The sequence below is a fragment of the Choloepus didactylus genome, chromosome 7, assembly GCF_015220235.1.
Source record: "Choloepus didactylus isolate mChoDid1 chromosome 7, mChoDid1.pri, whole genome shotgun sequence".
Classification (NCBI taxonomy): domain Eukaryota; kingdom Metazoa; phylum Chordata; class Mammalia; order Pilosa; family Megalonychidae; genus Choloepus; species Choloepus didactylus.
Genome location: NC_051313.1, coordinates 131,469,969 through 131,491,109, shown reverse-complemented (window position 1 = coordinate 131,491,109; position 21,141 = coordinate 131,469,969). Strand labels below are relative to the sequence as shown.

The following is a 21,141-nucleotide window of genomic DNA, read 5'->3' as shown; positions in this document are numbered from 1 at the left end:
CCTGACCATTGTCATTGCTACCAGACTTTGTAATCTGGAATTTCAGATGCTGCTTTCTCTAAGTCATTTCTACATTTCTGCTGGTACCAGCCAGGATAAAGTGCAGGCTAGGGTGGGAAGCTCCTTGCATTCTGCCGTAGAGCACTTTACACCTAAGCATTTTAGTGATGAGTAATATAGAATCTATAGCTCTATGGCACAAATAAGTCTTTTTCTCATCTAATAGGTAGTATACCTTTTCTGCCGCATATAATTATGTGCCTTTATAAATTTTTTTTCCCTGAAATCTTTTTTCAGGTGGTCCATATTAGTGAACATGTTTTTTCCTCACTTTATAGGATCTGCTTTTACTGCTTTGGGAGTGTCTGTCTTGATTACATCTACACATTTAAAATGTATGCCTTCGTTTCCATCATTAGGTCACTCTGGCATCATCCCTGAGCATCCTTCTACACTGCCTCAGTACCTAGATAGTTGTTCTCTATGTCCTCAAAGCTAACACAGAGAAAAGGGAAGTATCTAGTAGTGATAGCATTTTATAGTTTGTTTCCTTTCTGTAGATAATTCCTAATGCATTTTCTTTTAAGTGCAAACTGTTGGTGATCAGTGGGTAGCATAAGAATAGTTAAAATTTTCTGCGGAACCTAATTTTGTTTTTTAGGATATTAACATTTTAGTAACCTTTTTTTTGGATCCCTAATAATAAAAAGGTGAAAGAGCAAATTACAGATAACTTTTCAAACATTTTTTACATTCTCTGGAGTTTCAGATTCCACTGATTGCCGGAGATCACTTCAGGCATGATCCACTCACACCTTAAGCTCAATATAACCAGAAACAAACTCATTCTGTCTGTTCTACTGTAAGGTTTTGCTTTGATTTTTCTACTTCAAAGATTGATGCTATCACTTACCTGTTGTCCCTAGCCCCACCAAGCACTCATTTTCTGTACCAAGTAATTTGCAGTGCCCCCCCCCCCCCCCAAATATTTCTCAAATCAGCCCCATTTTTCCATTCTGATATCTGGTCCCTATCACCTCCAGCCTTGGCTTGTTCAGTCATCTACATATGGGATTATCTAGTCTACTGTGGACACCCCACACTACTTCTACCGTTCTGGAGTGGATCCCATTGTGTTGTCTACCTTATTGACTAAAGAACACATTTTAAGCTTTTCAGCATTTCATGCCCCATCTGCCTCATTTCCATAATCTTCCCACAGCTGGATCCACTGATGTCTTTGATAGATTCTCTAGTCCTGGTCCAGTTCCTGAGTCAGTCCTGATTGAGATGGGGTGTATAAAAATGTTTTCTGTCCCCTTCTCACCTCTTCCTATGGCCAGTGGGTACTTAGAGTTAAGTGACTATCCTAGACCAGAAATTTGGTAGCTTCAGTGATGACTTCTGGGTTTCTGTGTCCCTCCTATTGTCCCCACTACTATTTACAGTACCCTTCCCCATGTATCAGCATTTGGTGATCTGCAGCTCTTCCACCCATCTTGTATTGACCTATTCCTAAATTTTAACCAGTTACTCAGTTTACTATTCTGGTCTTCCTCTAAGGTTTCAGCTTGGATCACAACTACTTTGTGACAGTTGGGGCCCTTCCTTCTGAATTTTTCTTTTCAGTACTGGCGATTGTACCTCCCCGGAGCACCTGAGGGATGGCTGTTTGCTCACTGTGTGTATTAGTTTCCTGTGGCTGCTATAACAAGTAACCACAAACTTGGTGGCTTGAAACAACAGAAATTTATTCTCTCACAGTTCTCCAGGTGTCAGCAGGCGTCTCACAGTTCTCCAGGTGTCAGCAGGCGTGTACTCCCTTCAGAGGCTCTAGGAGAGAATCTCTTCCAGGCTCTTCCAGCTTCTGGTAGCTGCCAGTATTCCTTGTCTTCTGGCCACATCACTACAATTTCTGCCTCTGTGGTCACATTGCTTTCCCCTCCTCTGTATGTAGCTGAATCTACTCCTGCTTCTCTCTTATAAACACACGAGATTTTATGTAGGGCCCACTTGGATAACTCAGGATACTCTTCCCATCTTAAGAGCCTTAACTTAATATTATTTGCCAAGTCTTTGCCATGTAAGATGGCATTCACAGGTTCCAGGGATGAAGACCTAATATCTTTGGGAGCTGTTATTCAGCCCACTACCTTGTGTTGTACCCAACTAATCTGGGCTTGCCTCTTCTCTTGGAAATCCTGGTTCTGACCATTCCCAGATCCTGGTTAAGCTTGTCGTGACTTTTGGCTCCTCTGCCTGCTTATCAGCTTCACTTACACCATGAAAGTTGGCCTCAGCAATGATACCAGTTTCCCTATGTCTGACTCAAATATTGAGTTATAAAAATAATGAGCATCTTTTCAAAACTCTATCTTGTGCGTGCACTGTTCCTGACAAAGACCTTGCAATTCAGGCCCTCCCAGATTATCCCCACTGTGTCTCCCTTGACTGTGACATACCTAGACATGTGCTAAGATGTGAGCTGCTATTTATTTTTCGGTAGTGCTGTTTCAGTTTGCTAAAGCTGCTAGAATGCAACATACCGGAAATGGATTGACTTTTACAATGGGGATTTATTAACTTAAAATGTACAATTCTAAGGCCATGAAAATGTCTCGATTAAGGCATCAATAGGATGATACTGGACTCTGAAGACAGTCTGCTGGCATCTGGGACACCTGTGCCACATGGGAAGGCACATGGCTGGTATCCGTTGGTCCTTCTCTCCTAGGTTCCATTGCTTTCAGTTTCTGGCTTCAGTGGCTCTCTCAGCAAGTCCAGGGACTTTTCTCTAAGCTTCTCTGGGTGTTTCTCTCTCTAAGCTCTCTCCAAACTTCTCTGCCTTTGTCCCCTCATGAAGGACTCCAGTAACGGATTAAGACCCACCTTGAATTGAGTGGGTCACATCTCAGTTGAAACAACCTACTTGAAAGGTCCCACCTGTAATAGGTCTGTACCCACGAGAATGGATTAAAATAACATTGCTTTTCTGGGGTACATACAGCTTCAAACCAGCACAAATTCCATTATCCCTTCTTTATTTGGTGAAATATTGTTCATTTTGCAAGGTCCAGTTCAAGTGTCAAATCCTCTGAAACTTTCTGAACCCCTTCTCTGTTCTCCTTTTCTATGCAGAATTAATTACTTCTTTCCCATGTTCTTCCTTAGTACTCTATTTGTATTTTATTCTAACCCTTACCACATTGTATTATACTTTCTCATGTCTGTGTCTCTCCCTTGCTTACACATTAAGGTTTATGAGAACCAGCAATAGGATTTTGCTCCTTTGTAAACATTCTGACCCAATTTATGACATATAAGTGCTCTTTAAATGGTTGTTTTATTAATTGACCAATTCAAAATTTAAACTGCCCATATTTCAGAATATTTTAGGAAGTCATAAAAATATTTAATACTCACCTCCCTATTTCCTTATAAACCCAAAAGTAATTGTCTATTTTAGTTGGCTATGTAGAGTCAACTTGAGCTTTTGTTTCAAATACAAATTGAATGAAACTATCCTCTAATTTATAGTCTATGCTCAAGTTTTTTTCAGTGTGGGGTCCTTACACTTATCCCTCTAGGAAACTAATTTATTTTAATATGGGACTATACTAAACCTGAAAAACTGTTGTTTAATGTCACTTGATTGTCTTCTTGAAAGTTCAGACTTTTACGCAAGAATTTGGAATTTTATCTGTGAGCAATGCTTTTGTTGACTTATTGGCAGTCTGTTGAAATAGGTGGATTTTGCCTTTTCCCTGGCATTTTGATTTGTCTGAGTAGATCTGAATTTCAGAGTATTTTCACCACCTTTTCACTGGAAGCTGAGGGCAGAATCACCCAGAGCCTTACTAATCTTAGCCATTATACCCTGGGACAGTTCTGCCATGCTGTTTTGCTCCCTTCTGTTGTCTATTTCCATAGCCTTGAGCGTCTTAGGGCTTTGTAGAGGGTGCTGATATTTTATTGCATTGGATATGTCATATTTATGAAAAACTCAAAGGACTTTGAGGATTTTCTTTTTTGGTATCTAATCTTCTAACAACTCTCTGAGGTAGGTAGCATGAAGCGTTATCTCCATTTTGCAGATATTATAACAGAGGCATAGCACAACTTCATGTGGTACCCACAGCAAATCAAGGGCTGAATGAAAAATGTCTCCTCAGTCTTTCAACCTCCATTTCCATGATCTTGATGCCAGACTGCTTAATTTTAATTCTTAGCACATACATTCATTTTGGTTTTGCATGAAATACTATTGTCTGTGCAATTTTAGCATTATTCATTCTGTCTTCTGCATCCTCCTATAATCCATTCTCTTCTGTCGCCTCCCCATTTGTATTTATACACACACACATATATAAAAATTCACGCACATTCATATATACTTTCTTTCAAAAGAATATATCTACAAAATTGGGTCCTGCGAAGGGATTACTTGGTCTACACAACTATGTGAGGTTTTAATATTATTGGCATGCTTGGTACTTTTTTAACCTTTTTTTCTTGTCAGTTGAACATAATACATAGAAATTAGTTATAAACACGGGAGCATTTATTAATAGAACCCATGATAATGGAAAATGTAAGAAAGTAAGAAATAGTATAAAATTGATCAGCAGATACTAATTAATGTATTAAATAAATGTTTTTATTCAGATAATTATTACATGCAAATGAGCTGTGGTGTTTCAAAGCTGTATGTACCCCAGAAAAACATGTTCTTAAATCGAATGCATTCCTGTGGTTGTAAATTCGTTGTAAGTAGGACCTCTTGATAGGCTACTTCAGTTAAGGTGTGACCCACCTCATTGAGGATGGGTCTTAATCCTGTTACTGGAGTCCTTTATAAATGGATGAGAGAGAGAGAGAGAGAGAGAGAGACCAGCAGACACTGCCATGTGCCTTGCTATATGTGACAGAGGAGCCAAGAATCTCCAGCAGCTGGTCTTTTGGAAGAAACCATTGCCTTGATGATGCCCTGATTTGGACGTTTTCCCATCCTCAAACTGTAAGCTAATAAATTTCCATTGTTAAAGCCAACCCATTTCATGGTATTTGCTGGAACAGCCTAAGAAACTAAAACAGGGGCTCATCCTGTAACTTTCATATCCTTTTTCTCAAATTTTAAGATATTTTTTTCCTTCAATAGAGGACAATTCATACCTTTTTAAATTTAAACATTTACTGAAAATGTAAGTTCTTAATCAGATTGGCCTCCGTCTTTCAAGGGGCTTTGCGTCATCCAGTGGAAGACATGTGAGAAGGCTTTTCTTCTTTATGACTGAATTTGGAATGCCCCTCTCTTTCACCAAGTGGCATTAATTATAGAATTGCTCCTAGAGCACCGAGCAACTGCCTAGCAGGGAAATTTCTCTACGGTTTCTGGAATCTCTGAGGCACAGTTTCAATTTATTGCTGTGGAATGGTGGAGAGCCAGACTGCCTTAATGAAATCAGCCTTGAGACCTCTGTGGGATTTCTCTTAAGACCAGGGAGGGGATTTAGAGCACCTGGTGGGAGGATGCAACTTGCCACCCCCCCCACTCCTCAGCCCCCCACCTCCCCACCCCCGCTTTGTCAGTCTCTCCTCCCCACCCCCTGCACTTGGAGCACCACCCCGCAGCACTGTTTTTGACTTGAGTCTGTTTGGAGCTGCTGGAATGGAGGCCACCCAGAGCTTCTGTGAGCAGCTGTAGCTGTGGGTCTCCCATTGGCTGGGGCAGTGAATGTTCTCACTTATCTGCATTGAACATGGGTGGCCGCCATCCCTTAGGATAATGCAATTTCTCACTGTCTGGAGGTGGAAGCTATTGTGCTGCATTCCAGCTTGTTGTTTGAAGTCGTTTTGTAAGCCTTCCGGCTTCTGCTGACTCACAGAGATGCACTTAGTAAAACTTGCCCTCTTGCTCACTGGTGCACTTCCAGCCCCACTGCTCCTCCTTAATGGTGTTTGAAATGGCTAGGGAGATAAATCTTCCCCTGCTGGGGGTAAGAGCTTCCATGGTTAAGTAGAAAGAAATGTTTTGCACAATTCTGTAAAGTCTGGAAACCTTCCTAGCCTCTTCTCTTTTTTTCACTGCTAAATCCATTTCTTTCTTCTACTCTGACTGCCCTCTTTAAACTTTCTGGGCTGGGCCACATGCATAAATGTGGTTTGCATGTGATTACAGAAGCCATTTCTGTTTCCCCAATAGAAAATTGCCATTTCTAATGAACATTTTATGAAGAAGGCTTCTTGGCCTACCTTTCACTTGTGCGAAACTGTAATTAAAATGTATAAAGAGCTTGATTCATGTTGTGTGCACCTGGGCTCTTTGTTGAGTCTCCGCAATCTGCTGTGAGCACAGTCTGGCAGCTGATGAATTCTGAAAGCAAAAAAATCAAGCTTATTCACAACAGAAGCTTATAGTTTTAGGACAACATGGATAAGAGTTCTGTACTTGAGCAAGATTTGGCAGGCATCAATGAACCCAGTAGCCACAGTGACCAAGATTGAAAATGTAGAAGGTCAGCTTTCATTCTTAATTACTTTTAAACGACGTTAGCAATTCTCAGGGACAGAACAACAGTTTGAATACTTGATTGTAGTGATATTTTTTTCTTGTAATAAAACAATGTCCTAATGTTGTTTAGTACAAACTATGACTTAGTTAATTAAGGAAGACAACATTCCTACCTGGAGCATGTGTAAAAGGTCTTTAATTAACAACATGTAACTCATAGGCTTGGAACATTCCAGCGATATTAAATCCCCTAGATTTGCGGGTCACTACTTGTCTCACTAAGTAAGTCACTTCACTGATAACATTTGCACTTTTCTCAACAATATTTCAGACTAATATCCAGATAAAAAAATTGTCTCTGTCCTTCATTTTCTTGTCATCTGTTCATGAAAATCTGTCAAAGGTCTGGAAAAAATTGTTCTCTCATGTTTTCCAATACAGCTCCCCTGGGTCTCCAGGCCTCATTTGTCCTTAATAATTTTCAAAAGGGACTCTTATCTTTTAGCTCCCAGCAATGTCTGGACTGTCTTAGAACAGGCTGCAACCTGATACACACACTGACCGTTTCTAGGCAGGGGAAGGGTCTGGAAAGTGGATTGTTTCCTCCTGTGGTTGGAACGATATAACTTATAATTGTGCTGTGTGTGTGTGTTTGGCATATATGTATATAGCTCTTAGTACAAAAATGAGAAAACTTTCAATTTCTCTAAGGCTTGTCTCTCCAGCCCTTGTGCCTTGAATGCAGATTGTAATAAATAGAGGCAGTCTCTGTCTGGAAATGTCGGACATCTCTAGTTGAGTTAGAGCTCTTGTTCCAGGCCTCGGGGAATAAAGACAGAGGGTTGCTTTCTAGCTTGCCCTGGAGCCCGGGAGCCTTGGCTGATTGACGTAGCTGCCTTTCTCTGTGTGCAGAATCTTGCCTCCAGCCTCCCACTGTGTAGGATACTGAGAGCAGGAAAAAGTGGGAGAAGGGAGCTCAATTATTCAACCTCTGCTAAATGTCAGGCACTGTGCTGGGTGCTTTACATACATTTCACTTAATCCATTCAACAATCATAGGGGCCCTATTTTGTAAATGAGGCAATTCAGAGCTTCACAGCACAGAATGGAGCCCCCAGGGAGCCACGGTTTGAATCACCACTCGGCCACTTTCAAGTTGCATGACCTCTTGGTGTCTCTGTTTACCCATTTGTGAAACGGGGATAAGAAAGAATCAACTTCACGTGTTTGTTATTGGGATTAAATACATTAAGAATTGTGAAGTACATAGAAGAGTGTCTACCATTCAGTGAGTGTTAAGTAAGAGTTTATTTAATGAAAGGTACAGGAAACAGAGGTTAATTAACTTGCCAAGTTCCCACAGCAGGTAGCTGTGTCAGGATTTGAACTTGGGTCTGCTGGCTTGAAAGATTGGATCTTCTCACCTCATGAAACTGGCATACTTCCTTTCTTTGCTTTCTGGTCACATTCTAGTCCGTATCCTAGGTCACGTCTCTATTCCACCCCACCTTACCTGATAAGGGGTGGGTTTGGTGGTTCCTGTATCACTCTGGTTTTCCTATGGCGTGCCATTGTAGAGACAGCTGAGGGACCTTAACCCTGAGCTTAAAAATCAAGGGCTCTCAAAACATCCCTGCATTTAAAGTCTATTTTATCTGAGATTAATATTGCTACACCTGCTTTCTTTTGGCTGTAGCTTGCATGAAATATTTTTTTCCATCCTTTCACTTTGAGTTTCTTTGTGTCCCTGTGTCTAAGATGAGTCTCTTGTATGCAACATATTGATGGTTCATTTTTTTTGATCCACTCTGCGAATCTATATCTTTTAATTGGGGAGTTTAATCCATTTACATTCAATGTTATAACCGTGAAGGCATTTCTTGAATCAGCCATCTTATCCTTTGGTTTACGTTTGTCATATTTTTCCCCTCTCACTATTAATATCCTTTATTGTACCCATACCGAATCTCTTTAGTACTGAACCTTTCTCCAAGTCTCTCCATCCCCTCTTTGTTTCTCTGTGTGTAGGGCTCCCCTTAGTATCTCCAGTAGGGCAGGTCTCTTGCTAGCGGTTCTGGGCTGCTGGGCTGTGTAGGGAGGCTCCCAGTCTGCTGAAATGATGGCTGAATGGGGCTTTGTTAATTCACACTGCTCCACCTTCCTAACTCTGGAACAATCAGCTGAGGTTGCAGGGAAGGCTAATGTCCACGCCCAGCTTTGTGGAGTGTGCCTGTTATTTGAAGCACTTCCGTCACACTGGGTTGTGTGGGGCAGCTCTGGGCTATGGGGCTGGCGATGGGCAGGACTGTTTCCTGTCCACCAGGATGATGGCTGGGAGCGGACACCCCCCTTTTCTTGGGAAGTTGTGGTGTTTAGTGAAATTTCTCAGCCACTGGATTATTGCCTTTTGTCTCAGAGCTCTCTTAGTTCTGCTCTTCTCTTGACCTGCCCAAATTGCAAGTCTTTGAAGCTTTCTGTATTGGGCTTCTTAGAGTAATTGTTTTACAAAAAGAAAAAAGGATTAAAAAAAAAAAAAAAGGGCCCTCCTCACAGATCTAATGGGTTATTGAAATGCTAAGAGACAAAGCAATTAGGGCCATTAAGGCAAGTTCCACAGGGCAGAGAGATCAGCTTTTCTTCGGGATTTGCATATGAGCCTGAGGGCCTGAGCTCTGCCCTTCCCCTTTCTATGTTCACCAGAACTCCAAAAATCCTCCGCTTTTATTTTGGAGTTTTTTGTGTTGTTTTTTTCTATGTCTGTCTCCTCACTGCTGGGCTGGCTGCTCTCAGATTCTCTGGTGTCTGGTCTCAGTCTATCTATGGTTGGAGTTTGGATCAGTAGAATGAGTTTCCGATAAGGGCTGCCACTGCAGTTCTCCCTTCTCCTTCCCGGCGCTGACAGCCCCTCCTCCCACGGGACTGAGCCTGGCAGGGAGGGGCACGGGTCCCCTGGCTGCAAAAACTTACAGATTTCACTGATCTCAGCAGTTCGACGTTTTCATGAGTGTTGTATGAAGTATGCCCAAAGTCAGATTGCTCTGTGGTGTCCAGTCCACGCAGTTCCTGGCTTTCTACCTGCTTTCCTGGAGGAGTAACTAAAACATACAGCTCACCAGTCCGCCATCTTGCCCCGCCTCTCCAAAGAAGGCCACTACATACTAATAAAAGGGGCAATTCAACAAGAAGAAATAACAATCGTAAATGTCTATGCACCCAATCAAGGTGCCACAAAATACATGAGAGAAACACTGGCAAAACTAAAGGAAGCAATTGATGTTTCCACAATAATTGTGGGAGACTTCAACACATCACTCTCTCCTATAGATAGATCAACCAGACAGAAGACCAAGAAGGAATTTCAAAACCTAAACAATCTGATAAATGAATTAGATTTAACAGACATATACAGGACATTACATCCCAAATCACCAGGATACACATACTTTTCTAGTGCTCATGGAACTTTCTCCAGAATAGATCATATGCTGGGACATAAAACAAGCCTCAATAAATTTAAAAAGATTGAAATTATTCAAAGCACATTCTCTGACCACAATGGAATACAATTAGAAGTCAATAACCATCAGAGACTTAGAAAATTCACAAATACCTGGAGGTTAAACAACACACTCCTAAACAATCAGTGGGTTAAAGAAGAAATAGCAAGAGAAATTGCTAAATATATACAGACGAATGAAAATGAGAACACAACATACCAAAACCTATGGGATGCAGCAAAAGCAGTGCTGAGAGGGAAATTTATACCACTAAACGCATATATTAAAAAGGAAGAAAGAGCCAAAATCAAAGAACTAATGGATCAACTGAAGAAGCTAGAAAAGGAACAGCAAACCAATCCTAAACCAAGTAGAAGAAAAGAAATAACAAGGATTAAAGCAGAAATAAATGACATAGAGAACAAAAAAACAATAGAGAGGATAAATGTCACCAAAAGTTGGTTCTTTGAGAAGATCAACAAGATTGACAAGCCCCTAGCTAGACTGACAAAATCAAAAAGAGAGAAGACCCATATAAACAAAATAATGAATGAAAAAGGTGACATAACTGCAGATCCTGAAGAAATTAAAAAAATTATAAGAGGATATTATGAACAACTGTATGGTAACAAAGTGGATAATGTAGAAGAAATGGACAATTTCCTGGAAACATATGAACAACCTAGACTGACCAGAGAAGAAATAGAAGATCTCAACCAACCCATCACAAGCAAAGAGATCCAATCAGTCATCAAAAATCTTCCCACAAATAAATGCCCAGGGCCAGATGGCTTCACAGGGGAATTCTATCAAACTTTCCAGAAAGAACTGACACCAATCTTACTCAAACTCTTTCAAAACATAGAAGAAAATGGAACACTACCTAACTCATTTTATGAAGCTAACATCAATCTAATACCAAAACCAGGCAAAGATGCTACAAAAAAGGAAAACTACCGGCTCATCTCCCTAATGAATATAGATGCAAAAATCCTCAACAAAATACTTGCAAATCGAATCCAAAGACACATTAAAAAAATCATACACCATGACCAAGTGGGGTTCATTCCAGGCATGCAAGGATGGTTCAACATAAGAAAATCAATCAATGTATTACAACACATTAACAAGTCGAAAGGGAAAAATCAATTGATCATCTCAATAGATGCTGAAAAAGCATTCGACAAAATCCAACATCCCTTTTTGATAAAAACACTTCAAAAGGTAGGAATTGAAGGAAACTTCCTCAACATGATAAAGAGCATATATGAAAAATCCACAGCCAGCATAGTACTCAATGGTGAGAGACTGAAAGCCTTCCCTCTAAGATCAGGAACAAGACAAGGATGCCCGCTGTCACCACTGTTATTCAACATTGTGCTGGAAGTGCTAGCCAGGGCAATCCGGCAAGACAAAGAAATAAAAGGCATCCAAATTGGAAAAGAAGAAGTAAAACTGCCATTGTTTGCAGATGATATGATCTTATATCTAGAAAACCCTGAGAAATCGACGATACAGCTACTAGAGCTAATAAACAAATTTATCAAAGTAGCGGGATACAAGATTAATGCACATAAGTCAGTAATGTTTCTATATGCTAGAAATGAACAAACTGAAGAGACACTCAAGAAAAAGATACCATTTTCAATAGCAACTAAAAAAATCAAGTACCTAGGAATAAACTTAACCAAAGATTTGAAAGACCTATACAAAGAAAACTACATAACTCTACTAAAAGAAATAGAAGGGGACCTTAAAAGATGGAAAAATATTCCATGTTCATGGATAGGAAGACTAAATGTCATTAAGATGTCAATTCTACCCAAACTCATCTACAGATTCAATGCAATCCCAATCAAAATTCCAACAACCTACTTTGCAGACTTGGAAAAGCTAGTTATCAAATTTATTTGGAAAGGGAAGATGCCTTGAATTGCTAAAGACACTCTAAAAAAGAAAAACGAAGTGGGAGGACTTACACTCCCTGACTTTGAAGCTTATTATAAAGCCACAGTTGCCAAAACAGCATGGTACTGGCACAAAGATAGACATATAGATCAATGGAATCGAATTGAGAATTTGGAGATAGACCCTCAGATCTATGGCCGACTGATCTTTGATAAGGCTCCCAAAGTCACTGAACTGAGTCATAATGGTCTTTTCAACAAATGGGGCTGGGAGAGTTGGATATCCATATCCAAAAGAATGAAAGAGGACCCCTACCTCACCCCCTACACAAAAATTAACTCAAAATGGACCAAAGATCTCAATATAAAAGAAAGTACCATAAAACTCCTAGAAGGTAATGTAGGAAAACATCTTCAATACCTTGTATTAGGCGGCCACTTCCTAGACTTTACACCCAAAGCACAAGCAACAAAAGAAAAAATAGATAAATGGGAACTCCTCAAGCTTAGAAGTTTCTGCACCTCAAAGGAATTTCTCAAAAAGGTAAAGAGGCAGCCAACTCAATGGGAAAAAATTTTTGGAAACCATGTATCTGACAAAAGACTGATATCTTGCATGTATAAAGAAACCCTACAACTCAATGACAGTAGTACAGACAGCCCAATTATAAAATGGGCAAAAGATATGAAAAGACAGTTCTCTGAAGAGGAAATACAAATGGCCAAGAAACACATGAAAAAATGTTCAGCTTCACTAGCTATTAGAGAGATGCAAATTAAGACCACAATGAGATACCATCTCACACCAATTAGGATGGCTGCCATTAAACAAACAGGAAACTACAAATGCTGGAGGGGATGTGGAGAAATTGGAACTCTTATTCATTGTTGGTGGGACTGTATAATGGTTCAGCCACTCTGGAAGTCAGTCTGGCAGTTCCTTAGAAAACTAGATATAGAGTTACCATTCGATCCAGCGATTGCACTTCTAGGTATATACCCAGAAGATCAGAAAGCAGTGACACGAACAGATATCTGCATGCCAATGTTCATAGCAGCATTATTCACAATTGCCAAGAGATGGAAACAACCCAAACGCTCTTCAACAGATGAGTGGATAAATAAAATGTGGTATACACACACGATGGAATACTACGCGGCAGTAAGAAGGAATGATCTCGTGAAATATATGACAACATGGATGAACCTTGAAGACATAATGCTGAGCGAAATAAGCCAGGCACAAAAAGAGAAATATTATATGCTACCACTAATGTGAACTTTGAAAAATGTAAAACAAATGGTTTATAATGTAGAATGTAGGGGAACTAGCAATAGAGAGCAATTAAGGAAGGGGGAACAATAATCCAAGAAGAACAGATAAGCTATTTAACGTTTTTGGGATGCCCAGGAATGACTATGGTCTGTTAATTTCTGATGGATATAGTAGGAACAAGTTCACAGAAATGTTGCTATATTAGGTAACTTTCTTGGGGTGAAGTAGGAACATGTTGGAAGTTAAGCAATTATCTTAGGTTAGTTGTCTTTTTCTTACTCCCTTGTTACGGTCTCTTTGAAATGTTCTTTTATTGTATGTTTGTTTTCTTTTTAACTTTTTTTTCATACAGTTGATTTAAAAAAGAAGGGAAAGTTAAAAAAAAAAAAGGAAAACAAGGAAAAAAAGATGTAGTGCCCCCTTGAGGAGCCTGTGGAGAATGCAGGGATATTGGCCTACTCCACCTCGATGGTTGCTAACATGACCACAGACATAGGGGACTGGTGGTTTGATGGGTTGAGCCCTCTACCATAGGTTTTACCCTTGGGAAGACGGTTGCTGCAAAGGAGAGGCTAGGCCTCCCTATGGTTGTGCCTAAGAGCCTCCTCCCGAATGCCTCTTTGTTGCTCGGATGTGGCCCTCTCTCTCTGGCTAAGCCAACTTGAAAGGTGAAATCACTGCCCTCCCCCCTACGTGGGATCAGACACCCAGGGGAGTGAATCTCCCTGGCAACGTGGAATATGACTCCCGGGGAGGAATGTAGACCTGGCATCGTGGGACAGAGAACATCTTCTTGACCAAAAGGGGGATATGAAAGGATATGAAATAAGCTTCAGTAGCAGAACGATTCCAAAAGGAGTCGAGAGGTCACTCTGGTGGGCACTCTTACGCACACTTTAGACAACCCTTTTTAGGTTCTAAAGAATTGAGGTAGCTGGTGGTGGATCCCTGAAACTATCAAACTACAACCCAGAACCCATGAATCTCGAAGACAGTTGTATAAAAATGTAGCTTATGAGGGGTGACAATGGGATTGGGAAAGCCATAAGGACCACACTCCACTTTGTCTAGTTTATGGATGGATGAGTAGAAAAATAGGGGAAGGAAACAAACAGACAAAGGTACCCAGTGTTCTTTTTTACTTCAATTGCTCTTTTTCACTCTAATTATTATTCTTGTTATTTTTGTGTGTGTGCTAATGAAGGTGTCAGGGATTGATTTGGGTGATGAATGTACAACTATGTAATGGTACTGTGAACAATCGAAAGTACGATTTGTTTTGTATGACTGCGTGGTATGTGAATATATCTCAATAAAATGAAGATAAAAAAAAAAAATCAAGGGCTGCCTATCAGGTGGGTGATAAGGACCCCTTTTCCCAAAGCACAAGGGCATTAAATTGACCATTTGAGTTGCATAGTCAATCTTTTAGGAAGGAATACACGATTCTTTGTTGTTTCTTAAAATTATTTTACCTGTTGAGTCTTTTCCTTTCTCAAAAATAGAATCACCTTGCAAGCAGAGGCTACATCTTGTAATTCTCATTATACATTCCCCAAGCGACTGAGTCACTGCTGGGACCATATGTAGCAGGCCGTAAGTATTTGAATTGAGGATGGAGGGTGCCACATTTTAATGATCTTTTCCTATCTCTAAACATAAAATGCCGTGGTTCAGCTTTTTCCCTATTTATGGTGGCAGGAGCAAGAGTTTGTAGTCTGGATTTGGGAATCTTTGAAATGTCCTTTGCTTCATCTGGCAATTTCTGCTGGGATTTTCAGTTCTAAGCTTGTTTCCCTCTTTGTCTCAGGTCTTCAAATGTTTGGGGATTGGCTTGAATGTATGCCAATTTTTATTCTTTAAACTCAAAATTTTGTTAAAGATGTAGGGCATATTTACAAAGTCTTTAGGTGTGACAATGAGAGGCATAACATTTGGTCTCCAGTAAGGAAAATATAGAAAGGATTTGATTAACTTTTGCCCTAGTCCTGCCTAACTCACCTTCATGTGTCCTGTTTATTTGGTATGGGAGTTTTTCAATCATGTTAAAGTTTATGTAAAGTCTAATGAGGCTTTTGACTAAGGACACAGAATCTTTAAGGCAAGACAACACTATTAATAGAACATGGATGTGTGTGGTTGATTTTTGTTTTGAAAATGGAAATGTTTCTTTGGGGTTTTGGCATGCTTTTTGATATGTTGAAAGATGAGAAAACATCATTTGAGAAACTCAGCACTTATACCATATTAGGAAATTTACAGTGCTTCAGATTTCACATTTAATGTTTTAATTGCCTGGTTTGGTAAAAGAAAAATTTCAAGCTTCTTTCTTTCATTTAGAGTTACCACCACTTTTTTCCCCCATTACAGTGGGGAGCTGTTGCCAGCTTCTATTTCCTGCCCCAGATGTGGCCTGGACTGAGGCTTTTCTCTGAGAAAGCAGTTCGTCCCATGTCATTTTAAAATGAATATCATATTGACTTCTGACATACTGTTTTCTTTTTTGTTTTTTTTTTTTTGTATGTGTGATACCACACATGCAGTTGTTTCCTGTGGTGCTTGTAAATATTGTAAAATTCCAGCTAAAATTAAGTTGTATTTTTGAAACTTCTAAGTCTTTGAAAAGAGGATGCCACTCTGAATATTATATAAAATACATAAGTCAAAGAAAATGCTACCATCTTAGTCTGAGGGCAGTATTTAAGAGGCAAGTCTATAAGTTATGAGAGAGTGGGGAAAGAGAGAGAGGGAGAGGGGGAGGAAGAGAGAAAGAGGGAGGGAGAAAAGGAGGTTATATATTCCCAAAAGAGTTTAGACCTTCTGAAAAAATCAACACCCAAAATAGAATTGAAATTCACTTTTCTTATAAATAACTTCATATGGAGAAACAATAATGAGAGAACTTCTAAAAGTCATTTCTCATGGACAATAAAATGTAGAGGGAACAATCTATACCTTCTGTACTTTCTTTAGTGTTACACAGCCACAAGATTTAGAGAGGAAATAAGTTCTTATCTGGAGAATTAAATCAAGACTTCATAACTCAGCAGGTAAGAATGGGGATCATTTTCATTTTCCATGAATCTAAATATTATTTGAAATTAAAATGATTATTTCTGTTTTTAATATTCAAATACAATTTTTAATTACATAGTAATCCATGTTCATTGTAAAAAAAAATTGAAAAATGCAGAAAGGCCTCCAAAAGAAAATTAAAATTACCAATAGTAATGCAACCTAAAAAGAATCACAATTATTTACTGTTTAATTCTGTGTACTTGTGGTTATATGTATTTTTAAGTAAGTGGGATTACATGGCATAAACACATTTGGATTCTGACTTTCTTCCAGTAACAATGAAATTCTCCAAAACATAGTATTTAATGGTTGCATTGTAATTCTTCTCATGACTATACCACACTTTATTTTACCATTCCCCCATGGGTTTTCTTTTGCTTGTTGGAATTATGTTGTTGTCATTGTTCTTAGTGGTTTGTTGTGTTAGGTTAAGTAGATGCCGTAAAGAGCATATCTGGTCATGAACAGTTTTAAATTCCTGATTATTTTATCAAGTTAGATTTCTGTATGAGAACACTTTGTCCTTTTAATGATCTGTGGTGCAAATTGCCATATTCCTTCTCAGGAAAGTTGTACACTCCCACCATTTCACTGTGCTCATCTTATTATACCTTAGCCAATACTCACCCTTTAAAAAAATTCCCTAATATTATAGGCAAAAATAATACCTCATTTGTTACTTTTGTTTGCATTATTTATATCTGTTGGAACTTTTATTTTTGTATTTTATTGGCCATTTGTAAAAATATAAGGCCTTTGCCTATTTTTGTAATTGTGTTTCAATGATTATTGATTTGTATAACTATAATTATACTAATGATATTAATCTTGGTTGTTTGACTTTTTATTTTTGGCACACAGATATTTACTGTTTTCATCTGAGATCTGGAGATAAACAGTTTGTAACATAACTTTTCTTCCTTTTCCTTTAGTTTTTGTCATCTCTTTCTTTTCTCTTTCCTTTCTGAACTGACCTTCAAATTTTTTTTCCCTCTTTATATAGTGTATCTTTCCAGTTTTCCACAATATCCCCTACCTACTTTTCCAAATTCATGTCCTGACACTATTCTGACCAAATATTTTGCTTTAGCTGATGTTCTCTACTATTTCCATATACCTCACGAATCCCACTTCCATCTCTGTACATATATTTCCTTTACTTGACATACTATCCCAGTCCCTTTTTCCTCTTATTTTTTAAGACAGAGCAATTATATTGCTGTTTTCATAAAACCTCCTCTGACTCCTTTAGCATGGAGTGATCTCTCCTTTACTCTTTTGATATAACAATTTATATCTTGACTTCTATCTTCCTATGTGTATGTTTTGACACCTGTATAGTCTAACAGATCCTTGTGAGCCCAGATGCTATCCTTTACTTCTCTGCTCCATCTCCTTTCCATCCATGCACCCTAAACACACACCTTGAGTAGTGCCCCATGCTTGGAGCTGGGCACCCAGGAAAGAGCTGTTGATTGATCACTCTGTTGGCACATTTTCCATCCCATCTCTATTTTCTTTTGACTTTCCATTTCTTCTAGCATATTGTTGATTTTCTTATTCATGATAAAGAATCACTTGGTCCACTTATTCTAGAAACCATGTCTCCCACTTGCTCCCCTGTCTCAGAAACGTTATCCTGTATCCTCTTCATAATGTGTCATGTTTGACTATCACGGAATCTTGAAGATATCAGAAACTGAGTAGCCAGTGCATTTTCTCCTATAATCTCTCTGTATATTTTTGTTCTCTTGGCAGCTTAACAGATGTTGTTTTCTGACTCTTATACACTTCTCACCTCTCATCTTCTTCACCACATCCCCTGGTTTTATAAACTAGACTTGCCCTTGGTTGAGCCCTGCAGACCTGGCCCTTCCAATCACGTAAGGTCCTCCCCACGTTTTGGAAAGGGGACCTGGCATCTGTTTGTGAAGCATTTAGGGAATAAGGCACCAAACAGTGAAGTATGAACCCTAGTGCACTAAGGGCCCAGGAGGAAGGAGATGAATGTGAGTGAGTTTACTCAAGAAAGCCTTTTTAGATATAGGTAAGATTTATTAGGGATATTAAAGGATGGGTAGGGTTTGGATGGGACATGGGGAAGGGAGGGCATTTAAACAATTGGCATGAGAATAAACAAAGGCCAGGGAACTATTAGTAGTAATTTTTGGTAGAAGTAAACATTGTATATAAGTTGGAAATTGAGGATAATAAGGATGTTAGGCCCGGAACGGGCTACAGGGGAACATAATTATCTCTCAGAGAAGGCCATGCATGGAGAAGGAGACCATACACACACACACACACACACACACACACACACACACACACACATACATATACACACATATACACACACACACACACATATATATATACATATACACACATATACACACACACACACACACACACACACACACACACACACACATATATATATATATATATATATATATATATATATATGAGACCTATCATGAATTTTTATTGGCCCCTGACTGACTCTGTTTCATGGTTTTCTTCTTAAGATTCCTGCTTTCTTTCTACCCTGGGGGACTTATGCCGGCTCCTTTTTTCTCTCTCTTATAAATAAGAGAGAAAAGCCATTATATATATTAAAATTTTCACAAAGACTTTCCCATATGCTATCTCATTTGATCCTTCAATTAATTTTGGTCAAGTGTTATGCCGATTTAATAGTAGGAATCTGAGGTTCCTGAGGTTAAGTGACTTTCCTGGAGCCGCACAAGCTGAGAAGTGGCACAGTAGACTGAGCCTCAGAGGCAGATGTGGGCAGGGCTCTTTGTGATCCGTCACATCACACTGCCATTTAGCTACTGCTCTGTTCATTCACATATTCAGTCACTCACTCCTTCGTTTCTGGAGAAACGTTGATTGACCACCTACTAGGTGCTGGGCCCTTAGTCAAGACAGAGGTGAACAAGTTGCATACCTCGTTGTTGCCCTTTGGAACTGGAGGGTCATCATGGTTGCTAAGCAAGACAGTTACAACCTCATGTGGTCAGTGCTGTGAGGGGGGAGCCTGGGGTGCTATGGGCTCACTTGGGAGGGACTTTGAATCTGCAGTCGTGGCAGGGTAAAGGCTCCCTGGAGGAAGTGATCTCAAAGCTAAGATATTGAAAATGGGTTAAGTGTTCATTGCAAAGGAATCTTTAGCACAAAGGGCCAGAGGTGAGAGAGAGTAATGATAGTATTGGGAAACTAAAGGTAGTTGATCTCACAATAGCCTGAAGTTCACCAACAGATGGAGGAGTAAACAAAACGTGGTATAAATACAATGGAATACTGTTCAGCCATAAAAAGGAGTGAAGTTCTGATACATGCTACAACATGGATGAACCTTAAAAACATTATGTTGAAGGAAATAAACCAGATACAAAAGAACAAATATTGTATGGTTCCACTTATATGAAATATATAGAATAAACAAATTCATAGAGACAGAAAGTAGATTAGAGACTGGGAGGGATGGAAATCGTTGCTGAATGTGTACAGAGTTTCTGTTTGGGTGGATGAATAGGTTTTGATAACATGATGGTGATGATAGCACAAGATTGTGAATATAAATAATTCCACTGGATTGTACCCTAAAAATGGATAAAATGGCAAAATTTATGTTTTATATATACATATATATATGTAACATAAATTGTGGTGACATATATATAACAATGTATTTTTTAACTTGTATAATTTGCCCATGGTATGGAATAAAAATTTGAGGAATGGCAGAATATGAAACTAACGAGGCAGTCAGAGGCCAGATCGTGCTTGGTTTTGGAAACTCTGGTTAGGGATTTGAACTTCCCACGGCACAACAAGGATCCAGTTGAAAGGTTTGGAGCCCGAGAGAGGCACGATCAAATTTGCATTGTAGAAAGACTCCTCTGGTTGCAGAGGATGGGCTGATTATTGCAAGGGTTGTTCCAGTCCCCTAGAGCAGAGGTAATGTAAGACGTCTCTGTCCTTCAGTCTCTGGAGTAGTGATTGGAAGGAACCAAAAGGCCTCCTTCAGAGCAAAGCTGAAAGAAGTAGAGAGTGGAGAAGTGAAGTTGCTGTCTTCTATGTTTTCGATCCAAATGTACAAGCCTTGTTCTGGTTCTTTTTGATGTCTAGGAGTCTCAAGTTAGGAAAATGGCTTAAAAAGCCATAATGTCAACGTACACCTGAAATTCAGACTACTTTTGTCCAGCTGGATAACCGATACAAGATTAGGTTTTCATTAAGATTGTATAATTTTTTCTTTGTCTCCATGTCATAGGTCCTAAATCAAGCTGTCCAACTTTTTCCCCTAAAATTTAGAATAATTTTATAGTATCTATGTACAGAAAATATAACAAAATAATCTTGAAAATACAAATTGTGGCTCAAGATCTTTTCAGTACGGAATTACATAAAGGCTCATTGCAAGGGAGAGCAAAGAAGCTTGTCCTGTTTGACGATCAGAGGATGAGATTGTTCAACGTAGTCCACCCTTTGGGGCAAACCTTTGAACTTAGAGGAAACGCTTTTGTAGTACTTTCCACATTTTCCCCATAAGCAATTCTATTTAAAGAGTGCTTCTTTAATTTATATATCCCTTTACTCCCCAAAAGATAGATGACAGATTATCCAAAGAAGCTGGTGGGAAGGAACGGAAATTAGAGGGTGGGGGAAGGAGACAAGTCCCAACAGTCACCGGAGGGCTCTCCCCCCTTCAACGTGCCTCAGGGGGCCCCGTTGTTCCTCTTACCTTGGTAGAAAGGGTCTGTGCCGGCCCTTGCCTGCCTTATAGTCTCGTTGTCATGGAAACCCCCATTGCACTCACCTGACTCTCACATTACGCTTGGCTAAGTCCAGACAGAAGTC

At 39.4% G+C, this 21,141-nt stretch overlaps 2 long non-coding RNA genes across 2 annotated transcripts in view; one reads left to right on the top strand and one right to left on the bottom strand.

Moving 5' to 3' along the window:
* LOC119539400 overlaps positions 1–21,141 on the top strand; it is a 316,501-nt gene that overhangs the window by 73,921 nt on the left and 221,439 nt on the right. The gene's annotated exons all lie outside the window — the stretch shown is intronic.
* On the bottom strand, positions 1,968–21,118 carry LOC119539401. The gene is made up of 3 exons (XR_005217867.1): positions 21,101–21,118; positions 6,253–6,373; positions 1,968–1,979 (listed from the first exon to the last, which is right to left on the bottom strand). It is a non-coding gene; the product is annotated as an uncharacterized LOC119539401 (long non-coding RNA).